This window comes from Mobula birostris, chromosome 28 (genome assembly GCF_030028105.1).
Source record: "Mobula birostris isolate sMobBir1 chromosome 28, sMobBir1.hap1, whole genome shotgun sequence".
NCBI lineage: Eukaryota > Metazoa > Chordata > Chondrichthyes > Myliobatiformes > Myliobatidae > Mobula > Mobula birostris.
The window spans coordinates 36,926,298-36,950,320 of record NC_092397.1 but is presented as its reverse complement, the minus strand read 5'-3'; the positions used below and the strand labels follow the sequence as shown (position 1 = coordinate 36,950,320).

The 24,023-nt window shown below is 45.5% G+C and overlaps 1 long non-coding RNA gene across 1 annotated transcript in view; it reads left to right on the top strand.

Moving 5' to 3' along the window:
* The window catches only part of LOC140189093 (uncharacterized), a 95,555-nt gene extending 72,562 nt beyond the window's left edge, over nucleotides 1-22,993 (top strand). The window contains exon 2 of the long non-coding RNA XR_011883448.1: nucleotides 22,438-22,993. This is a non-coding gene — a long non-coding RNA (uncharacterized lncRNA). The remainder of the gene's footprint in view (nucleotides 1-22,437) is intronic.
* Nucleotides 22,994-24,023: the final 1,030 nt, after the last annotated feature.

Sequence of the window (24,023 nt, the reverse complement as noted above, 5' to 3'; positions counted from 1 at the left end):
TCTGTCTTCAAGAGAAAGAGAGATGAGGAAAACAATGGAGCAGCTATTGGAGATGTTAATGAAGAGACGGGAGAGCTGTCATGACCGGCTCCTCTTTGAACCATGAACTGTTTGAAGTGATGGACAGGCGATACCCCAGCAGGGGGATAAAAAAGGGACAGGATCGCTAAGGCAACACACACACGACACCACGAGGTAACGAGACTCTGGAAGCGGTGCGCCTCCCACAAGTCGGTGGGAGTCTTTGGAGGGCTGGTCGCGGGACCAAGCCAGAGATACACAGGGTGGAAAGATACGATCAGCAGGAACCTGATGTGTGTCTGCCCTTGCCTGGGTGCTGGGTTCACCGCTGAGGAAAGATCGTATCTGGAAACGGAGGGGTCACAGTCGGTGACCTCAGAAGACATCACAAAGGGCTCGCCCGAAAGCTGACTACGAGGAATATCGAAGGTCTGTGTGGAAGCCGTTTGAATATTCATTCGTTTTTGCTCTCTCTCTCCTTCCCCCCACTGTCCATCGCCATGGCAGTGATTACTGCGAACTGAACCGAACTCAATTGAACTGAACTTTGCATCACTTTGAAACTGGTCATTTACCCCTAGACGACAATAGAGCTTGATTGATCCTGTTATCCTAATTCTGTGTACATGTGTGTTTATCATTGCTGAACTGTTGCATTTGTTATCCTTTTGATTAGAGTACTGTGTTGCTTGTTTCTTTAATAAAACTTTCTTATTTCCAGTAATCCAGACTCCAACTGAGTGATCCATTTCTGCTGGTTTGGCAACCCAGTTACGGGGTACGTAACATAAGTGGGGTTCTCGTCCACGATTTTGAACGCTAAATTTGGGACGGAGTAAATTGATTGGGTTAAAATTCCCAAAAGAAAGAAAAGAAAAACAGCAGAAATGGAGATTGAGGAATTTCTAAAGGCGCCAACCTTGGAGGCATTAGAGGATGCCAGGAAAGTGGAATTGGCAGCTGTGGCCAAACGGTTGAATCTTGTTAAGTGGAAGTGGACAATGAGGAGAGAGGAGATAAACAGAGCTATCGTAGAGCACTATGTATCTAAAGGTGTGTTTCCCCAAAGCGAGCTGGGGGTGGTGTCTATTGAAAAACCTGCTGGAGACACGGTACAGGTGCAGCTTGAAAAACTGAGACTCGAGCATGAGTTCTAGGTACGGCAGTTAGTACACGAAGAGAAGCAGTTAGAAAGGCAGGAAAAAGAGAAACAGTTAGAAAGGCAGGAGAAAGAGAAACAGTTAGAAAGGCAAGAGAGAGAGAGAGACAGTTGGAGTGAGAAGAGAGGCAGTTGGAGAAACAGAGGGAAAGGGAATTTGAGCTGGAGAAGTTAAAGATGATGGCAGCACAGGGGCCCATGCCGAACCAAGGTGGAGGGTTCAGAGCGACCCAGGAGGTTAGGCTGGTTCCCCCATTTGACGATACCGATGTGGATCGGTACTTTCTCCATTTCGAAAAAGTTGCTACAAGTCAGGACTGGCCGAGGGATAAGTGGGCTGTTTTGCTTCAGAGTGTACTGAAAGGGAAAGCCCAACAAGCTTACTCAGCTTTGTCCGCGGAAGATGCCCAGAGGTATGAGGTGGTGAAAGAGGCCATCCTCGGGATTTATGAGTTGGTCCCGGAGGCATAACGGCAGAGGTTCCGGAATGCGAGGAAGCAGTGGGACCGCACGTATTTAGAGGCCTGTGAGATGCAGACATATTGTGAGCGTTGGTGCACCTCGAAAGGGGTAGATGGGGATTATGACAGACTGCTACAGCTGATCCTGATTGAGCAGTTTAAAGGTTGTGTCCCTGAGGGTATGAGACCCTACCTAGATGAGAAAGAGGCAGCCACGTTAGCCGCAACTGCTAAGTTAGCGGATGAGTACGCGTTGACGCATAAAATGTTTTCCCCAAGTAAAGGCTACCAGAAGGGTAGTCAGGACGGCGGGGAGAGTCCGCCAGAAAAGTCAGTAAGTAAGCCGGGAACTAGTGAGAAGGATAAGGTAGACCGGGAGCAGTCTGGTAGGAAGTCTCCTGGGGTCGTCTGTTATAATTGTGGGGAAAGTCGGACACTTTGCGTCCAGGTGCTTTGCCCCAAAGAAGGAGACAGGAAAAGGAAAAACGGCGATTTTGACTGGCTGTATCGAGCTGGTAAACGAACCGTTAGGAGAGGAAAGGTCTGCCAAAGTTCAGGAAGGGCGCGAGAGGTTTATCTCGGCCGGATTGGTGTCGGTGGAGGAGGGGTTAAACCCAGTCCCAGTGCGGATCTGGAGAGACACGGGAGCGTGTCAGTCATTGATATTGAAGAGTGTATTAGAGTTTAGCTCAGAGACCCAGACTGGGGAGGTCAAGGTAAAAGGTATTGGGGGAGGGACAGAGGCAGTCCCTTTGCACCAGATGCACCGACAAATCAACCTGGTCTCTGGACTAGTCACGATCGGGGTGAGGCCCGAATTACCGATGAAAGGCGTGGAAGTCTTGCTCGGTAATTACCTCGCCGGGGGAATCGTGTTCCCAGCCGTGAGATTGACAGGTCAGCCTGCCAGCATTGAGGCCCCGCCCATGGACTCACAGGTTCATCCCGGGACTGCCGAAGTAAATTTAGCTGAGACGTACCAGGAGGAGGTAGAAAGTGAAAAGAAGGAGTGTAGTGAAACAAGGGGTAGTGAGGGAGCTGAGACAGACTTAGCATTAGCCAGGAAGGAATTTGTGCAGGCGCAGGAGCGAGACGAGGGGCTGATGGTTTTGGCGGAGACAGCTCTCTCTGACGCAGAATTAAGAAGGGAGCCAGTAGGCTATTGTGTGGAGGAGGATGTTAAGGAAGAAAGGGAGATCAAGTACCGTACCTGCAGACGAGGAATGGGGGGTGGTGCAAAAGAGTTATGGGAATGAGATTTTTAACCTAGCCCACAAGGTACCCCTCGGTGGACATTTTGAGCTGCTGGAGGAAACAGTTGGTGGAATCATGAAAGAGGTTTACCGGCTGTACAGGAGGAAGGATGTTATTGATTATGGCCGACGCGAACTGAGACGGTCACAGGCTTTTGATATGCTAACAAACCTAGTCGGTGTTAGCGCGGAAATCAATGAAGCAAGGTCCCCCTGATAAGAGAAAAAAACCATTTTCAAAAGATGAGTATGGTATCGACCAGATGGGAGAAGGCTATTGTTTTGGCCAGCTCTGCTGATAAGGTCTCTCCCTTAATCCCCGAACAAAGCGACTCTTTAGGAGGAGTAATTAAATGGCTCGCACACATGTGTTTGATTGTCCCGGGGCGATGCAAAGAACTGGGACGTTGGGTGGTGTTTGTAACGCTAGGTAAGTCTAGTGAGCAATACTCCTATAGAATGAGTAATTCAGTGACGAAAGGGCTGACGAACACAGAAGTGTATATTGGCGATGTAATACGGCTGTCTGAAGCCAACTTGATAGTGAACCTTGAAAAAAATGAGTTCGGCCACACGAAGGTCACTTATCTGGGAATTGTGGTAACACAGGGGCAGCTGGCAGCAATGCAAGCTAAAGTGCGGGCTATCTCTGACATCCCAACCCCGACAGACAAGAGGACCCTCAGAAGGCTCTTGGAGGTGGTGGGGTACTGTAGGAAGTTTTGCAATAACTCTGCGGTTTCTACCCCTCCCCCTCCTACTAAGCCCTTGTGAGAGAAAACTAAGTCGGAATGGGATGACCGTTGTTATTGTGGTCCGGGACGAAACCCAATGAGAGGTTACATTGATCGCAATTCATCAGTGTTTTTGGCCACTATGAAGTTTGCAAAGTTGGAGCCTGGTTTAAGGGATTATTAATAACACATATAAAAGGAACAGAAAATGTGATTGCTAACTGTCTGTCAGGTGTTGACAACTTAAAATTCGCTGTATTAGCCAAATAGCTGATAAAGATGTATATTTGTGTGTATCAAATAATGTATTCATGTTCGTAATTTTTACCCCTGTAAAAATCCTTAAAGGTGACGGGTGTGACGAAAGTACACATAGACTAAGATGTTAACTGTCCTGTTATGGCACCAGTGGGATCAGCAGTTGGTCTGCCATCTGTCTTCAAGAGAAAGAGAGATAAGGAAAACAATGGAGCAGCTATTGGAGATGTTAATGAAGAGACGGGAGAGCTGTCAAGACCGGCTCCTCTTTGAACCATGAACTGTTTGAAGTGATGGACAGGCGATACCCCTGCAGGGGGATAAAAAAGGACAGGTTCGCTAAGGCAGGACACACACACGACGCCACGAGGTAACGAGACCCTGGAAGCGGTGCGCCTCCCACAAGTCGGTGGGAGTCTTTGGAGGGCTGGTCGCGGGACCAAGCCAGAGACGCACAGGGTGGAAAGATACGATCGGCGGGAACCTGTTATGTGCCCGCCCTTGCCTGGGTGCCGGGTTCACCTCAGAGAAACGATCGTATCTCAAAACGGAGGGGTCACGGTCGGTGACCTCAGAAGACAAAGGGCTCGCCGGGAAGCTGACTGCGAGGAATATCGAAGGTCTGTGTGGAAGCCGTTTGAATATTCATTCGTTTTTGCTCTCTCTCTCCTTCCCCCCCACTGTCCATCGTCACGGCAGTGATTACTGTGAACTGAACCGAACTCAATTGAACTGAACTTTGCGTCACTTTGAAACTGGTCATTTATCCCTAGACGACGATAGAGCTTGATTGATCCTGTTATCCTAATTCTGTGTGCATGTGTGTTTATCATTGCTGAACTGTTGCATTTATTATCCTTTTGATTAGAGTACTGTGTTGCTTGTTTCTTTAATAAAACTTCCTTATTTCCAGTAATCCAGACTCCAACTGAGTGATCCATTTCTGCTGGTTTGGCAACCCAGTTACGGGGTACGTAACAGGAGAAAATCCAAAAATCAGAGATGCAGAAGGACTTGGGAATCCTGGTGCAGAACACCCTGAAGTTAACTTGCAGTTTCAATTGGTGGTGAGGAAGGCAAATGCAATGTTAGCATTCATTTCAAGAGGTCGAGAATACAAGAGCAGGGATGTGAAACGTCCACTGTACCTCTTCCTATTGATGCTGCCTGGCCTGCTGCGTTCACCAGCAATTTTTATGTGTGTTGTTCATTATTTTGCCGAGTGAAATATTTCTCAACTTCTTTTGACATTTGAGGTGCTCATTAAAGACTATTAGATCAGCAACATCACACACAAAATGCTGGAGGAACTTGGATTTCCAGCATTTGCTGATTTTCTCGTGTTTATACAATCTACGCAGTTTTATCTCCTGCATCCATTTATCTGCATATTTTGAGTACTGATTTTATTCCTGTAGCCGGTTTGCCTCTTCCTTTGCAGATTGAAATATTTCTTCTCTACTTCTTTTGTCCTTTGACGAGATTTGAGATGCCCATTAAAGACTGTTACATCACACAAAATGCTGGAGGAATCAGCAGAGTTCATTGTGATTTCCCGCATCTGCAGATTTTTTCGCGTTTGTACATGAGCAACGTGTTCATTTGACCGTTTCCATCCTGATCTTGGTTTCTCTATTGTATCTTTGTCCGAATTTGTGTTTGTATGTTTTGAATTGTATTGCTTTATCAATTACTTCCTTCAGATACATGAGGAGTAAAAATCTTTATGTTACGTCTAGGTCTAAATGTGCAATGTGCAATTTATAGTAATTAATAATAAATAGAATACACAATAGGACAGTCACTATAACATAGAAACACAATTGTACAATTGTTGCGTGTGTGTGTCACCAGGAAGAAGCTGACGGACTGAAGGACAGTTCAAAATGGGAAATTGCAGGGTTCGGTCTCCGTTCAGAGATGAATATTTAGCCAACAAAAAGATGAAATCTGTAAATGTAGCTGCTCCGTGACAAAGCCCAGTCTTTGAAATTAAATCTATCGGTTGATTCCCACCAGAGGCTTTGCTGAGGTAATGCCAAAGAGTTTTGATGTATTTGTCACCAATCACTCCAATATTTACACCAGAGACAATGGTATTGAATTGAAGTGTTTTTTCAAGCAACTGTAACTGAGCAAGTCAGTGAGGTGTATAACCGTATCTCGGGAGACAGATCCTCTGTATAAATCAGGGCCGCTTTGAATACATCAGCTGTCTGCCGGAGCTGTGAATACAGGAGCAACGAAAATCACAGATTCGCACTGAAATGGTGTATCCAGTTATCTGGCGGATAGAAGACGTTTACTATCCTTTTATTTCAGCCTTTGAAATTCCCGGTAAGCCACAGTGTCAGCTGCCGTGGGCGGATGTTGAAGTTTAATTCCACTGTTGTGATTGATTCTGTCGCCCGTTTAAACTGTCACATTCCAGTGCCGGTATTCGGCATTTCAGGAATGGAGTGGAAACACCGGGACTATAGATGCTGGGATTTGGATCTGAAACAAACATCTGCAGGAATTCAGCGAATCGGCCAATTTCTGTTGGACTGAATGGGTCAGGCAGCGGTTTGTGATCAACAAGGGGATATCCGTGTCTCTGTGCATTTGGTCTTGTAGGAGCTGCATTGTGTTTATAAGGGTGATTCATCAATTGATTGTCTGCATTTTTACGTGAGCAGTTTTCAGAGTTAGGTGCAACAATAAAGCATTGACTGATAGTAACACTTTAGCAAATGTGAGGAGTTCCGTGTTGTAAGACGAAACTGTAATGGATTTTTAATAAATGTCTACAATATGACTGTATGCAAAGCAGAAAGAAGTCGTTGCTAAGCCAATTAATAAGATGTGGTACTTCATCGTTATCAATGCTGTAAAATGTATTCTATTACACCTACATCTGACTCTGTTACAGATATCTGACTACGGCACCGAGTTTGCTGCTCGACGTTGAACTACTCTCCCCTGTTTTCCTGTGATGGACTCAGCGGGAGGCGTCATGTCTGTCTGTGAGGTTGTGTCAGACTGCGCTGTATCTGTTGTAATCAGTCAATGTTCTGATCTAAAGTCAGTGAAGTGGTAAATGCTGGAATAGGAAATAAACTCGGGGAATGCTGGAAACACTAAGCCCCAAGCAGCTTGTCTGGAAAGAGAAACCAGTTAACACACGTGTCAGGGGTCTCTCTGAGAACAGTTCTGAGGACAGATACTTTAACTGTTTTTCCACATATTCTGTTTTACCTGTATCAGCGTTTGCAGCATTTCCTTTTTTTTGTTCCGTCCTTCCGCTTTTCTGTCGCTGACAGGCATCGCCATGGAAGCTGACGATTGTCTGATGGAAGAATCCCGCCATCAGCGCCTGGATTTATTCATTTCATCCAGACGAGACGCGGATGTAGAAAATGTTCCATCCAGTATTGGCCCTCAGGAGGTAGTTACCCAGTTTTAGATTTACGCTGCCAGTTTGCATTCCGCTCACCAGTAAGGAATCCGTATTCAGATCATACTGAATTTATTTTACTGTGTAAACTCATTCTCTGTCCCGCCGCTCTGCGCCCTCTCTCGACCCTCCCACCGCTAAATGTAACAATAAAGTGGAAATATTACAGGATCCCCTCAAGCTGCAGCATTGGCTTCTGCTCAGTGTTTTCTCAACTTGCTGTTCCCTGTCTCTCTTCCAGCGAACTTGGTGGCGATTGTGATCCTGTCCCGGGGAAAGTGCGGTCTCTCCAAATGTGTCACTCGCTACCTGGTGGGAATGGCAGCGGCTGATCTCCTGGTGGTTATCTCTGATCCGCTCCTGAGGATTACTGCTCTGATTTTTTTTCCCCGATCATTCTTGCGAATCACTCCTGTGTGCAGACTTGGTCTGTGGTTGATGTCTGCGAGCACTGTGAGCTCAGTCTGGCTGACTGTCGCTTTCACCGTCGATCGATTTGTGGCTATTTGCTGTGAGAAGCTGAAAACAAAATATTGCACCGAGAGAACGGCGGCTGTGGTTATCGGGACAGTGAGTGTGCTGGCCTGTTTGGTGACTGTCCCCTGGGGCTTTGTATCCGGGCCCAGAGAAATAATTGACGGTGTTCCCTGGAATTGTGTCCTTACACCGAGCTTCACAAACTCTCCCTAATGGGCGGCATTTGACATGTTTGACCTCATTTTAACCCCTTGTGTACCAATCTTTCTGATGTTGCTGTTCAATATTCTGACTGTCAGGCGGATTCTAGCGGCCAGTCGAGCCCGCAGGGGGCTCCGGGGACGAAAGAGTGGAGAGAATGACAAGGACCGGGAGATGGAGAACCGACGCAAATCCATCGTTTTGCTCTTCAGCATAACCAGTAGTTTCATATTGTTGTGGGGATCATACGTGGTATTTTCTATCTATAAACGGATTTCAATGAGTTTTGTTTATTCTGTCACAGATCCCCGTTACATCACAGAAAACACATCGGGAATGCTGCAGATTCTCAGTTCCTGCACCAACACGTGCATTTACGCCCTGACTCAGAGCAAATTCCGAGAGGAACTGAAGAATGCGGTGAAATACCCATTGAATCAGATTTTGAAACTCATGAAACATTAGAAATAAATGCTGTAAAGTTTTACAATTCAGCTGCCTTTATGCTCCCTATTTTATACCCCCACTTGTGGGTAAATGGGAACAATGTGATGAATAGAGTAACAAAACAAACACGAGAAAATCTGCGGATGCTGGAAATACAAAACAACTCACACACACAATCAGATCCTGATGAAGTGTCTCGGCCGGAAACGTCGGATGTTTAACCTTTTCCTCACACAAAATGCTGGAGGATCTCAGCAGGCCAGGCATTATCTATGGAAAAGAGTAAATTGTCGATGTTTCGGGCCGAAACCCTTCATCAGAGTCCTGTCAAGTCTTTTCCATTTTGTGTGTGTTGCCTTCGAATTACAAAATAGCAGTTTACAGCTGATCCCGACGGCATCACTGGCCTCATCATTCCAGAGAAATCCTCTTTGCATCTCATCCTGTTAAATTGAAGCTTGAGGCGAACCTGTTTCCCCTGTTTCCCGGTTCTGACAAAACTGGAGTTTATGGAGTTTATTCTAGTCTGTATCAATCACTCCTGATCTTGGTTCTCTTTCTCACTGCCATCGTGAGTGAGACAGGGAGATAGAGAGAGGGAAGAGGCTGCATTATATTGTCGGATCTGTGTTTCCCCTCCATCACTGAGATTGGCTTGTTTAGTGGATGATAAGTATTATTTTGAATTATGTACTGCTGCTTCTGTAGAATTTTATTCTTTCTGTATTAAAATCGTCCGAGTTCTAACAAAGAGTTTTGTTTCAACACGTGTGCAGGCTCCTTTGCTTGCGAATGCGTAAGTCAATACCATTAACTGAATTTTTAAAAAGTATACAATGAATGAATTTCAAAACAATTTTCATTACAAAGAGACTATTTGAAGGCACATGAATATACAGAGATTGGATGCAAAGAATCACATGCAGCAATCACTTTAGCCGGGGTGGGGGGCGGTAATAAACAGGAGTATCTGTGGAAATGAGTGAGATTGCAGGAAGGTGCGTTACCTCGATCATGTCAGGGACAAGGATGTCTCTCAGAAGGTACAGGCCATTCTGAAAAGGCAGGGTGAACAGCCAGAAGTCGTGATCCTTATTAGAACTAACAACAGAGAGACAAGATTCTGCAAAGAGTATTTAGGGAGTTAAGAAGTAGGAACGCTGGGGTGGTGATTTCAGGATTTCTTCAGTTACCACAAGCTTGCGAGGAAAGATACGGTAATTTCGTACACTTAAATGAGTGTCTAACAATCTGGTGCTGGGGATGGGGGTGGGGAATGCATAAGGAACACAGAACATTGGGCTCTCTTGCAGAATAAGTGGGACTGGTGTAAGGAGGATGGGTTACAGTGAAGGGGAACTAATATTCACACAGGGAATCTTGCTGGAGCCACGCTGATGATTTTTATCATGGGGCATGTGGAGCGGGTGTTGGGATCCAGAGCTACAGTTCAGTAAGTAGCATTGAGTGGATGGTAGAGGTGAGGTCAAAGAACCCCCAAAGCAAGTAAAGATGGGGCCACATTAATGAGCAGAGTGGCACTGAAAGCCAAAAGTGAGTTTATTTCAGGGCAGAGTGTAGAACAGTGAAAGCAGGTGTACTGAGAGCCTGGATTAGTAATGTCATGGTGATTCATCCATTACAGAGATCTGGTTGAGAGAAGGGCAGGATTGATATCTGAACATTCCAGGATTTATATGATTCAAACAGTCCAGAGGGAGCTAAAAGAGGTTGGAGAGCTTATCCGTGTAAGCGGAACAAGTGCTACACATGCCCTTACACTTCCTCCCTTACCACCATTCAGGGCCCCAAACAGTCCTTCCAGGTGAGGCAACACTTCACCTGTGAGTCGACTGGGGTGATATACTGCATCCGGTGCTCCCGATGTGGCCTTTTATATATTGGCGAGACCCGATGCAGACTGGGAGACCGCTTTGCTGAACACCTACGCTCTGTCTGCCAGAGAAAGCAAGATCTCCCAGTGGCTACATATTTTAATTCCACATCCCATTCCCATTCTGACATGTCCATCCACGGCCTCCTCTACTGTAAAGATGAAGCCACACTCAGGTTGGAGGAACAACATCTTATATTCTGTCTGGGTAGCCTCCAACCTGATGGCATGAACATCGACTTCTCTAACTTCCGCTAAGGCCCCACCTCCCCTCGTATCCCATCTGTTACTCATTTTTATGCACACATTCTTTCTCTCACTCTCCTTTTTCTCCCTCTGACCCTCTGAATATACCTCTTGCCCATCCTCTGGAAACCCCCCCCACCTTGTCTTTCTTCCCGGACCTCCTGTCCCATGATCCTCTCGTATCCCCTTTTGCCAATCACCTGTCCAGCTCTTGGCTCCATCCCTCCCCCTCCTGTCTTCTCCTATCATTTTGGATCTCCCCCTCCCCCTCCAACTTTCAAATCCCTTACTCACTCTTCCTTCAGTTAGTCCTGACGAAGGGTCTCGGCCTGAAACGTCGACTGCACCTCTTCCTACAGATGCTGCCTGGCCTGCTGCGTTCACCAGCAACTTTGATGTGTGTTGCTTGAATTTCCAGCATCTGCAGAATTCCTGTTGTTTGGAGAGCTGTACCGCTGAACAGGCAGAACGTCACAAGTTTGAGGTCATCCCAGAGGCTCATCCAGTAAGACAATGTGGGTAGAAATCAGGAATAAGAAAGGCGCAATCACTGTGATGGGATTATACTGTAGACCTTACAATAGCCAGTAAGAGAGAGGAAAAGATGAGTCAGCAGGTTATGGTCTAATGTAAAAACAATAGAGTAGCTGTAGTGGGTGAATAATCTTCCCGAATGACAGGGACTCCTTTACCACCTGAGGCTTGGACGGGGCATTATTTGTGAGGTGTGTTCAGGAAGGTTTCCAGAAAAAGTGTATAGATGGTCCACCAGTGTGGGGGCATATTTGGTGTAGTATTGGGGAATAAGCCTGACAAGATGATTGGAGATTCATTGGGGAAAAATAAATAACAATGATAATGCAGAAAGTTTTAAGATGGTTATTGATAAGGATAAAAATGGACCTGCAACTAGATGAATGTAAGTTTGTTGAAGACATATTATAGAATTGAGCAGGAGTCATAGGGAGTTGTCTGTGAGCTGATGTTACTGGATGGAGATAATGTTAAGTGATAATCTGACATGCGAGCGACACTTACAGTCCAGCCGGTCAGAATTCAGGAGTTCCCTGTGCCTGTGAGGAAGGTAAAGAAGGACAGGGACATTCAGGAACAAAGGTTGATGAGAAATATTGTACATGTTTAAAAATGCAAGAGGAGTCATGTGTAAGGTTGAGGAAGATGAAATTAGACAGGGTCTTGGAGGACCATACCAGAAGCAAGAAACAAGTTACACTGTGAATAAGGAAAGTAAATGGTGACCAGAAAATGACTACACTGAGTTTATGCCTGGAGCCAGAGTTAGCATGCGAGGTAGAAGATGAACACATTGCATTGTTGTTCACTAAGGAGAAAGACATGGAGGACAGCGTGATCAGAAAGGGGGTATGGTGATATTCTCTGGCATGTTGATACTAAAGAGGAGGTGCTGTTGGGACGCTCAGACCATTTAGATGGATAAATCCTGTGGGTTATTTAGTCCGTTGGGATATACAGACCACATGCAGGTAAAAAATGATGTTTAAACTGCTGGTACCGTACTGTAAGGAAACAGAACGTAACAATATCTGGCGTATACTGCAAGGGGGAGGAAAGAGTCTTTCTCTGGTATGAACATGCCCTGCATATGTGACTGCTCAAGAAAGGCAGCAGTTGAATACAGGGAGAGTGAACTTTACAATATTTAAACCTTCATTACCAGGACACAGGCCTATGATACTCACAGCACTGTGCAGTGAGCACCCGGACCTGTACATAACCAGCACTGTACTCCACCATTAAACACTTCTACAACACAGGCATTTCAAGGACAGACACCTATACAACCCTGATAGTGGACTGCTATTCACAGACACTATCTATCCCCTCCCTCACACTGGGCATCTCTCAGGAAGTAACAGAGAGTTGATAAAGGAGAATCTTGAATTATGTGTGTTTCAATTTTCAAACATTTTGGAAATGTCACCAGCAGAAAGAGAAACAAGAATGCAGACTGTGCCAAAGATATCCTTACTGTAGAACTACCTCGGCTTACCCATAGCCCTCTATTTTTCTAAGCTCCATGTATCCATCTGCTGGCAGCCCATTTCATACACACACTACTCTCTGCATTAAAAAAAACTTGCCCTTGACATCTCCTCTGTACCTACTTCCAAGCACTATAAAACTATGTCCTCTCGCGTGAGCAAGTTCAGCCCTGGGAAAAAAAAACTCTAACTATCCACATGATCAATGCCTCTCGTTATCTTCTACACCTCTATCAGGTCACATCTCATCCTCCGTCACTCCAAGGACAAAAGGCAGAGTTCACTCAGCCTATTCTCATCAGGCATGCTCCCACTGCAGGCAACATCCTTGTAAGTCTCTGCACCCTCTCTATGGTTTCCACATCCTTTAGTGAGGTGACCAGAATTGATCACAGTACTCTGTTACGTACCCCGTAACTGGGTTGCCAAACCAGCAGAAATGGACCACTTAGTTGGAGTCTGGATTACTGGAACTAAGGAAGTTTTATTAAAGAAATAAGTGGCACAGTACTCTAATCGTAAGGATATAAATGCAATGGGTTAGCAATGATAAAACAGACATGTACACAGAACTAGGATGATAGGAATCAATCAAGCTCTATTGCAGTCTAGGGGTAAAATGATCAGTCTCAAGTGACGCAGAGTTCAGTTCAGCTCAGTACAGTTCACAGCAATCACTGTTGTGCCGTTGGGGGGGGGGGGGGAGAGAGAGAGAGAGAATGATGATATGCAAATTGGATTCACACAGACCTTTGATATTCCTCGCAGTCAGTTTTCGGGCGAGCCCTTTTTAATGCCTTCTGAGGTCACCGACTGTGACCGCTCCGTTCTGGATGCGATCGTTCGTCCGCGGTGAACCCGGCACCCAGGCAAGGGCGGACACACACACCAGGTTCCCGCTGATCGTACCCTTTCACCCTATGCGTCTATGGTCGGTCCCGCGACAGACCTCCAAAGTTCCACCAACTTGTGGGGGCACACCACACTTCCAGGGTCTCGTTATCTCGTGATCTCGTGGTGTCTGTTGTGCCTTAGCGAACCTGTTCCTTTTATCCCCCTGCTGGGATATCAGCTGCCCATCAAACTTCAAACAGTTCAGGTTCAAAGCAACCGGTCTGTCAATACTCGGAACTGTCTCTCTTCGTTAATCTCTCTCGTCTCTCTTCGTTAATCTCTCTCGTCTCTCTTCGTTAATCTCTCTCGTCTCTCATAAACATTTTGAACGCTTCTCCCTTTTGTCTCTCTTATCTCTCTCATCAGCATCAATCTTCTGATAACTTGGTCTTTCGTCACACACTTATCCTCAAAGGATTTTTACCGGGGTAAAAATTATAGGCATGAATACATTGTTAGATACACACAAATATACATGGTCATCAGGTATATGGCTAACACAGAGAACTTTAAGTTGTCAACACCTTGACAGACAGTCAGCCATCACCTTTCCATTCCTTTTATATGTGTTATTTTAATAATCCTCTAAAACCAGGCTCCAACTTAACAAACTTCATAGTGGCCAAAAACACTAATGAGTTGTGATCAGTGTAACTTCTCAGTGGTTTTCGTCCCGGACGAAGATAACAAGAGTCGTCCCACACCAATTTAGCATTCTTTGGCAAGAGCTTAGTAAGAGGGAGGGTAGTATCTGCAAGGTTATTTTTTTGCAAAACTTCCGATAGTACCCTACCATCTCCAAGAACCTTCTCAGGGCTCTCTTGTCTGTCGGGGTGGGGACTTCTGAGATAGCCCGCACCTTAGCCTGCATCAGTGCCAGCTGCCACTGTCTTACCACAAGTCCCAGACAAGTGATTTTTCCGTGGCCGAATTCACTTTTTGCGAGGTTCACTATCAGGCTGGCTTCAAACAGATTTTTAAACAGTGCCACAATGTGCTCCTCCCACGTGTCACTCCAGACCACTAAATCACCAATATACGCTTCTGCGTTCTTTAGCCTTTTGTCACTGAATTAATCATCCTGTAGGAGTGTTGCTCACTAGGCTGACCTGATGTGACAACAACACCATGTCCCGGCTCTTTGCATCGCCTCGGGACATCCGGTCATACGTGTGCATGCGGTTTAATTGGCTTTATCGGCAGCTCACTTTGTTCGGGGATTAAGTGAGAGAACTCATCAGCAAAGTTGGCCAACGCAATAGAGTTCTCCCATCTGGTCGGCACCACACTCATCTTTTCAAAATGAGTTTTCCCCTTATCAGGTGGCACCCTAGCCTCATTAATTTTCGTGATAACACCAACCAGATCTGCTTTCTGATCGTGGTAGGCTTTTAACATGTTAATAGCCTGTAACTGTGTTACCTCACGTCTGCAATAGTCAATAACATCCTTCCTCATGTGCGGCCAGTAGAACTCTTTCATGATTCGATCGACTGTTTTCCTCACCCCAAAATGTCCACCCAGGGGTATCTTGTGGGCCAGGTTAAGAATCTCATCCCCATAAATTTTCGGCACCTCCCCCCATTTCTCATCTGCGGGCACGGTACTTGGTCTCCATTTCCTCCTTAGTACTCCCTCCTTCACATAATAGCCCATTGGCTCCCTTCTTAATTCTGCTTCGGAGAGAGCTGCCTCCGTCAAAACCATCAGCTCCGCGTCTCGCTCCTGTGCCTGTACAAATTCCTTCCTTGCCAATGATAAATCTAACTCAACTCCTTCACTTCCTCCTGTTTCACTACGGTCTCTCTTACTTTCTAACCCCTCCTGGTACAAGGTTGGTAAAAACGTCTCAGCTAAATCTATATTAGCTTCGGCAGCCTTTCTGGACATGCGCCGAGTCACTGCGCAAACAGGATAAACCTGTGAGTCCATGGGTGGGGCCTCAATACTGGCAGGCTGGCTTGTCAGTTTTACTGCTGGGTACACCTCTCTGCCGGCGAGGTCATTACCAAGTAAGACCTCCACGTCTTCCATCGGTAGTTCGGGCCTCACCCCGATCGTGCCCGGTCCGGAGACCAAGTCGCTTTTTAGGTGTATCTGGTGCAAAGGTACTGCTTCAGTCCCTTTCCCAATACCTTTTATCACCCTGACCTCCCCAGTCTGGGTTTCTGAACTAAAGTCCAACACACTCTTTAATATCAATGACTGATAAGCTCCAGTGTCTCTCCAGATCCGTATTGGAACTGGATTTAACCCCTCCTTCACCAACACCAATCCGGCCGAGATAAACCTCTCGCGCCTTTCCTGAACTTTATCAGACTTCTTCTTCCTTTCCCTAGCGGGTTGTTTTCCAGCTCAATACAGCCAGTCGGAACCATCGTTTTCCCTTTCCCCGTCTCCTTCTTTGGGTCAAAGCACCTGGACGCAAAGTGTCCGGCTTTCCCGCAATTATAGCATACAACCCCAGGAGACTTCCTAACAAACTGCTTCCTGTCTTCCTTATCCTTCTCACTAGTCCCCGGCTAACTTTCTCACTTTTCTGGCGGACTCTCCCCGCCCCCTTGACTACCCTTCTGGTAGCCTTTACTCGGGGTAAATTTCGCTTTGTGCGTTAACGCGTATTCATCTGCTAACTTAGCAATTGCGGCAAAGGTTTCTGCCTTGCTCTCATCTAGGTAGGGCCTCATACCTTCAGGGACACAACCTTTAAACTGCTCAATCAGTATTAGCTGTAGCAGTCTGTCATAATCCCCATTGACCCCTTTCGAGGCGCACCAACGCTCACAATACATCTGCATCTCACGGGCAAACTCTAAATACGTGCGGGCCCCACTGCTTCCTCGCATTCCGGAACTTCTGCCGGTATGCCTCCGGGACCAACTCATAAATCCTGAGTATGGCCTCTTTCACCTCATCATACCTCTGGGCTTCTTCTGAGGACAAGGCTGAGTAAGCTTGTTGGGCTTTTCCTTTAAGTACACTCTGAAGGAAAACAGCCCACTATCCCTCGGCCAGTCCTGACTTGCAGCAACTTTTTCAAAATGGAGAAAGTACCCATCAACATAGGTCTCCTCAAATGGGGAAACCAGCCTAACCTCCTGGGTCGCCCTGAACCCTCCACCTTGGATCGACATGGGCCCCTGTGCTATTGTCATCTTTAACTTCTCTAGCTCAAATTCCCTTTCCCTCTGTTTCTCTCTCACTTCTTGTTCTAACTGCCTGTCCCTCTCTTCTCGCTCCAACTGTTTTATTCTCTCTTCGCGTTCTAACTGCTTCTCTTCTCACTCCAGCTGCTTTACCCAGAACTCGTGCTCGAGTCTCAATTTTTCAATCTGCACCTGTACTGCTTCTGCACCAGGTTTTCCCATAGATACCACCTCCAGCTCCCCTTGGGGAAACACACCTTTAGATACATAGTGCTTTACGATAGCTCTGTGCATCTCTGCTCTCCTCATTGTCGAATTCCCTTTAAAAAGATTCAAATGTTTGGCCACAGTTGCCAATTCTGATTTCCTGGCATCCTCTAATGCCTCCAAGGTCGGCGCCTTTAGAAATTCCTCAATCTCCATTTCTGCTGTTTGCTCTTTCTTTCTTTGGGAATTTTAACCCAATCAATTTACCCCGTCCCAAATTTAGCATTCAAAATCCCAGATGAGCCCCCACTTATGTTACGTACCCCATAACTGGGTTGCCAAACCAACAGAAATGGACCACTTAGTTGGAGTCTGGATTACTGGAACTAAGGAAGTTTTATTAAAGAAATAAGTAACACAGTACTCTAATCGTAAGGATATAAATGCAACGGGTTAGCAATGATAAAACACACATGTACACAGAACTAGGGTAATAGGAATCAATTAAGCTCTATCGCAGTCTAGGGGTAAAATGACCAGTCTCAAGTGATGCAGAGTTTAGTTCAGCTCAGTACAGTTCGCAGCAATTGCTGTGGTGCTGTTGGAGAGAGAGAGAGAGAGCGAATGATGATATGCAAATCGGATTCAAACAGACCTTTGATATTCCTCACAGTTAGCCTTAGGGCGAGCCCTTTTTAATGTCTTCTGAGGTCACCGACTGTGACCCCTCTGTTCTGGATACGATCGTTCTTCCGCGGTGAGCCCGGCACCCAGGCAAGGGTGGACACACACACCAGGTTCCCGCCGATCGTACTTTTTCACCCTGTGCATCTATGGTCGGTCCCGCGATCTGACCTTCAAATTTCCACCAACTTGTGGGGGCACACCGCACTTCCAGGGTCTCGTTATCTTGTGATCTCGTGATGTCTGTTGTGCCTTAGCGAACCTGTTCTTTTTATCCCCCTGCTGGGGTTTCATCTGTCCATCAAACTTCAAACAGTTCAGGTTCAAAGCAACCGGTCTGTTAATACTCGGAACCGTGTCTCTTTTCGTTAATCTCTCTCGTCTCTCATTAACATTTTGAACGCTTCTCCCTTTTGTCTCTCTTATCTCTCTCATCAGCATCAATCTTCTAATAACTTGGTCTTTCGTCATAACTCTAAGTGGGGTCTGACCAGGGTCCTGTAGAGCTGCACCTTATCATTTGGCTCTTAAACTCAATCCCACTGTTGATGAAGGCTAATGCACCGTATGCCTTCTTAACCACAGAGTCAACCTGAGTAGTAGCTTTGCGTGTCCTATGGACTCGGAACCCAAGGTCCCTCTGATCCTCCACATGGACAAGAGTCTTGCCATTAATACTACAGTTAAAGTCAGAAGTTTACATACACTTTAGCCAAATACAATTAAACTCAGTTTCTCACGATTGCTGACATTTAATCCGAGAAAATATTCCCTGTTTTAGGTCAGTTAGGATCACTACTGTATTTTAAGAATGTGAATGTCAGAATAATAGTGGAGAGAATGATTTATTTCAGCTTTTATTTCTTTCATCAGTTTCCCAGTTGGTTAGAAGTTTGCATACACTTTGTTAGTATTTGGTAGTGTTGCCTTTAAATTGTTTAACTTCCGTCAAACGTTTTGGGTAGCCTTCCACAAGCTTCTCAGTGTAAGTTGCTGGAATTTTGTTCCATTCCTCCAGACAGAGCTGGTGTAACTGAGTCAGGTTTGTAGGCCTCCTTGCTTGCACACGCTTTTTCAGGTCTGCCCACAAACTTTCTATTGGATTGATGTCAGGGCTTTGTGATGGCCACTCCAATGCCGTGACTTTGTTGTCCTTAAGCAACTTGGAACAGATACATGAAGGAATAAACTCCTTTATTCCTCCAAAGAGAAAAGGTAGGATCACTAAGTGAAGGTTAAAATAAACAGTTTCAATAAATTAAACTAAGAAGGTTAAATTTCTTAAGATTAAAAAAAATATGAAATTGGTACCAAATTCGTAATGACTGCTTAATGATAGGATATAAATTTGGATTAGAAATTTTGGCTAATTGCACAGGTAAAGAAGCTCCTAATAACAAAGTTAAGAAAATTGTTTCACAGCTTTCAATTCCAAATAAACCCAAGGTGGTTGTTTAATTTTATCAGTCCAATATAACCAAGAACACACATAAAGTATATTAACAGCCCAATAATACATTCTGAATCCTCAAAATATTCAGTCAGGCTCATAAGGAACAGCCTGCTTTGACAAAGCCATGCTGACTATTCCTAATCATATTATGCCTCTCCAAATGTTCACAAAACCTGCCTCTCAGGATCTTCTCCATCAACTTACCAAACACTGAAGTAAGAATCACTGGCCTATAATTTTCTGGGCTATCCCAACTCCCTTTCTTGAATAAGGGAACAACATTTGCAACTCTCCAATCCTCCGAAACCTCTCCCATCCTCATTGATGATGCGAAGATCATCGCCAGACATTCAGCAATCTTCTCCGTCGCCGCCCAGAGTTGCCTGGGGTACATCTCTTCTGGTCCGGTGATGTATCCAACCTGATGCTTTCCAAAAGCTCTGCACATCCTCTTTCTTCATATCTACATGCTCAAGCTTTTCAATCTGCTGCAAGTCATCCCTACGATCGCTATGATCCTTTTCCGTAGTGAATACTGAATCAAAGTATTCATTAATTACTCTGCCATCTCCTTCGGTTCCATACACACTTTTCCACTGTCACACTTGGTTGGTCTTATTGTCTCACGTCTTAGCCTCTGGCTCTTCACATACATGTCGAATGCCTTGGTGTTTTCCTTAATCCTACCCTCCAAGGCCTTCTCATGGCCGCTTCTCGCTCCCCTGATTTCATTCTTAAAATCCTTCCTGCAAGCCTCATAATCTTCTAGATTCCTATTATTACCAAGTTTTTTGAACCTTTTGTAAGCTCTTCTTTTCTTCTTGACCAGATTAACAACAGCTTTTGTACACCACGGATCCTGTACCCTACCATCCTTTCCATGTCTCATTGGAACATATCGACTCAGAATCCCACGCAAATATCCCCTGAACATTTGCCATATTTCTTCCGTACCTTTCCCTGAGAACATTTGTTTCCAATTTATGCTTCCAAGTTCCTCCCTGATAGCCTCATATTTCCCCTTACTCCAATTAAACATTTTCTTAACTTGTCTGTTCCTATCTCTTTCCAATGCTATGGTAAAGGAGATAGAATTGTGATCACTATCTCCAAAATACTCTCCCACTGAGAGACCTGACACCCGACCAGGTTCACTTCCCAATACCAGATCAAATACAGCCTCTCCTCTTGTAGGGTTATCTACATGTTGTGTCAAGAAACCTTCCTGAACACACGTAGCAAACTCTACCCCATCTAAACCCTCACTTTTGGGAGATGCTGATCAATACTTGGGCAATTAAAATCTCCCACTGGAAGAACACTTACTATTACTCCTTTCCAGAATCTGTTTCCCCATCTGCTCCTCAATGTCCCTGTTATTATTGGGTGGTCTATAAAAACACACAGACGGGTTTTTGGCCCCTTCCTGTTCCTACCTTCCACCCACAGAGACTCCATAGACAACCCCTCCATGTCTTCCTCCTTTACTGCAGCCGTGACACTATCCTTGATCAACAGTGCCAAACCCCCACCGCTTTTGCCTCCCTCCCTATCCTTTCTGAAACACCTAAAGCCATTCCTGCTCCTGTACCATCCATGTAATGGCCACAACATCATAGCTCCATGTGCTGATCCACAATCTAAGTTCATCTGCTTTATTTATAATACTTCTCGCATTAAAATAGACATACGAGGGGTAATTGATAAGTTCATGGCCGAAGGTAGAAGGAGATGAGTTATTAACTTCAAACTTTCTGCATTATCATTCAAAGAGTTGAACTGCACGTGCATGTAACAAGACTGTCTTGGGAGGTCTGTGCTATAACCCCATCAGTGAATAACCCTCTGTTATGCTCTCTTCTACGACTGAAGAAATGGAGACATCCAGTGTCCTTGATGACTACTGTTGCTAGAAGGCATAAAGCTGAAACTTTTATCAGGCCGTGCTGAGGAGTTGGAGATTGAACTGAATGGACTCTGGATCCCCCGAGAGACTGAGTTGTTGATAGACAGCACATGGGGGAAGTGATTAAACCCAAGATGTGGGATGGTTGTCAGGAGGGGGAGAGTGAATAGGAAGGCAGTGCAGAGTACCCTTGTGGCTGTTCCCATCAACAACACGTATACCACTTTGGAATACCGTGGGCCACATGGGTCAGGTCACTGTGACTGAGTCTGGCTCGGTAATTCAGGAGGGAAGTGGGGAGAAGAGGTGAGCTGTAGTGATGGGGTTTCATTGGTTAGGGGAATAGAAAGGAGTTTACATGAATGAGAACAAGATTCCCAGATGGTTGCTGCCTCCCGGTTGCCAGGATCAGAGACATCTCAGGTCGATTTCACAGCATTCTTAAGTGGGAGGGTGAGCAGCCTGAGGTTGTGATTCACTTGTGTACCAATGACCTGGTGAGGGTTATTGACGAGGTCCTGCAAAGTTGGGTGCTACGTAAAGCACAAGATCCACAGGGTTGTGAATTTCAGGATTGCTATCTGTCCTACATGCCAGTGATGTCAGAAATAGGAAGATCATACAGTTTAAAGAGGCTCAGGAGTTGGTGCAGGAGGGAGGGCTTCAGATTTCCGGATCACTGGGTTCTCTTCTGAACTTGAGGGGGACTAATATCCTAGTGGGAAGGTTTACTAGGGGTGTTGGTTTAAACAAGAGTTTCAAGGGGATGGGAACCAGAGCACCAGAACAGATAGTGGAGTGGTTGTTGGAAAAGATGTTGTTAACCCCACGTACAAAGTCAGGAATGAAAAGCTTGAGCAAGGTAGGACTGATATCCTGAGCTGCGTATATTTCAACACAAGGAGTATTGTAGGAAAGGACAGATGAGGTCAGTGCATGGATCAACATGTGGAATTATGTCATTAGTGAGGCTTGATTGCAGGAGGGGCAGGACTGGCAGGTCAGTGTTCCAGGGTTCCATTGTTTTAGATGTCATAGAGCAGAAGGGATTAAAGGGGGTGAGGTGGCATTACTAGTCAGAGAAAATGTCACAATAGTGCTCAGTCAGGGTAGATTGGAGAGCTTGTCTCATGAGCTTTTATGGGTAGAACTGAGGAATTAAGAAAGGAATGGGATTATATTATAGACAACCCAACAGTCCATGGGATTTAGCAGAGAGAACTTGTAGAGAGATCACAGACTGTTACTCACTGAAACTCTGGTCTCAGCATCCTGGAAACTCTAGATCTGTCCATCTCCAGCTCCGTGTCCTTCACAGGGTCAGTCAGGAGCTGCAGATGGTGCATTTCCCTGATGTGAAGTTGTCAGGGACACTGACTGACTCCCTGATCTCCCACTTCTTGAGGTGGAGCTTGTCATTGCCATAAATGCCATTTCAACTACTCCAACAGGGAGAGGAATTCCAAAGAAAACCTCTGAAATCTGACTTCCCAAAGTTCTTTGGCTCATCTGCCATTTCTCTGTCCGCATTTACAGCTGGTCTGTATTCTGCTGCATCCTGAATGAGGAAAGCGGACCGGGTCGAGACAACAGAGGCTTATGGAGAAGAGGAGTTCTCCACTTGGACTGCACGTGGACATTCCCGACCAAAACTTTTCCATGGAGGGCTTCGAGACCGTTCAGGCTGACCGGAAGTGCACTGAGAGCGGTAAGCGTAAAGGAGTTGGGGGCTTGCTGTTCTGGTTCGCAATGGATGGTGCAATCCTGGTCATATTGCGATCGAAGAACGTGTTTGTAGCCTGGATATTGAACTTTTTGCTGTTGGACTCCGGCCATATTCCACCGAGATACAACTGGGCGTCATGGGAGGTTGTTCCTGACTGTGGCCATCGAACTTTGCAGCTCCTCCCGTGGAGGGTCAGACACCCTGACCCAATAGGCTGGTCCTGGACTTATTTCCATCTGGCATAGTTTGCATATTAGTGTTTGATTGTTTGTTGTTTTTGTATTTCTATAATTCTGCTCTCTACTTGGTTGGTGCAGCTGTAACAAAACCCAGTTTCCCTCGGGATCAATAAAGTATGTCTATGTCTATCCTGTGTGAACCTTACTCTGTACCCACAACTCCACTAACTTCTGTGTCTCTTCAGACCTACAAATCCGCCCAGCTTAATTTTCATCCAAATCACTTCACAAAGAGCAGACACGTCAAAGTTGCTGGTGAACGCAGCAGGCCAGGCAGCATCTCTAGGAAGAGGTACAGTCGACGTTTCAGGCCGAGACCCTTCGTCAGGACAGAGCTCCCAGCACTGATTCTTGTGGGGCACCACTGTTCACAGGTCTCCAGTCAGAATCACACCCCTCAACCATTACGTTCTGTGTTCTCTGACCAAGCTACACTTTGAATATATTCTACCAAATATCTATTCAGCCCGTATGCCTTCCTGCTTTCGATCAGGGCATTTGTTGAAAGCTTCACCAGAGTCCGCATGTTCTATAGCCACTACTCGGCCCTCAGCAATTGAATTTCTCACTTTAAAAATTCAACCAAGTTTGCAAGACTTGACGTTGTCCATGCAAAGAGATTTTCGCTACTCCAAATGTGTTTATGCTTTCTCAGATACAAGTTGATCCTATTGTTAAAAATCATTTCCAAGAATATCCCTACCACTAATGTAAGAGTCACCAGGGTATAGTTTCCTGTCTTGTCCCGATTGAAGTTCTTAAAAAGGGGAAGAATATTTGTCATTTTCCACTCTTCTGCATCCTGGCCTGTAATGCAAAGATCATCAGTTTTGAGTTTTGTTAAATTTTTGAACTGATTTTAACCCTCAACCATCAGGTTTTTCAACCAAAGTTCAAAGTACATTTATTATCAAAGTATGTTTATATTCTACAAACTTGAGGTTCGTTCCAAACAGGCTGCCATAAAACAAAGAAAGCCAAAAGAACCCACTAATAAAGCAAGAAGACTGTCAAACACCCAATGTGCAGAAAGGAAAATAAATCATGCAAACAATAAACACAAGCAAATACTGTAGCATTTTGAACTGAAATCCTCAGAGAGTCCATTTCACAGATGCTTAGTTCAGCGCAGAATGGAGCAGCGAGCTGAACCGGCT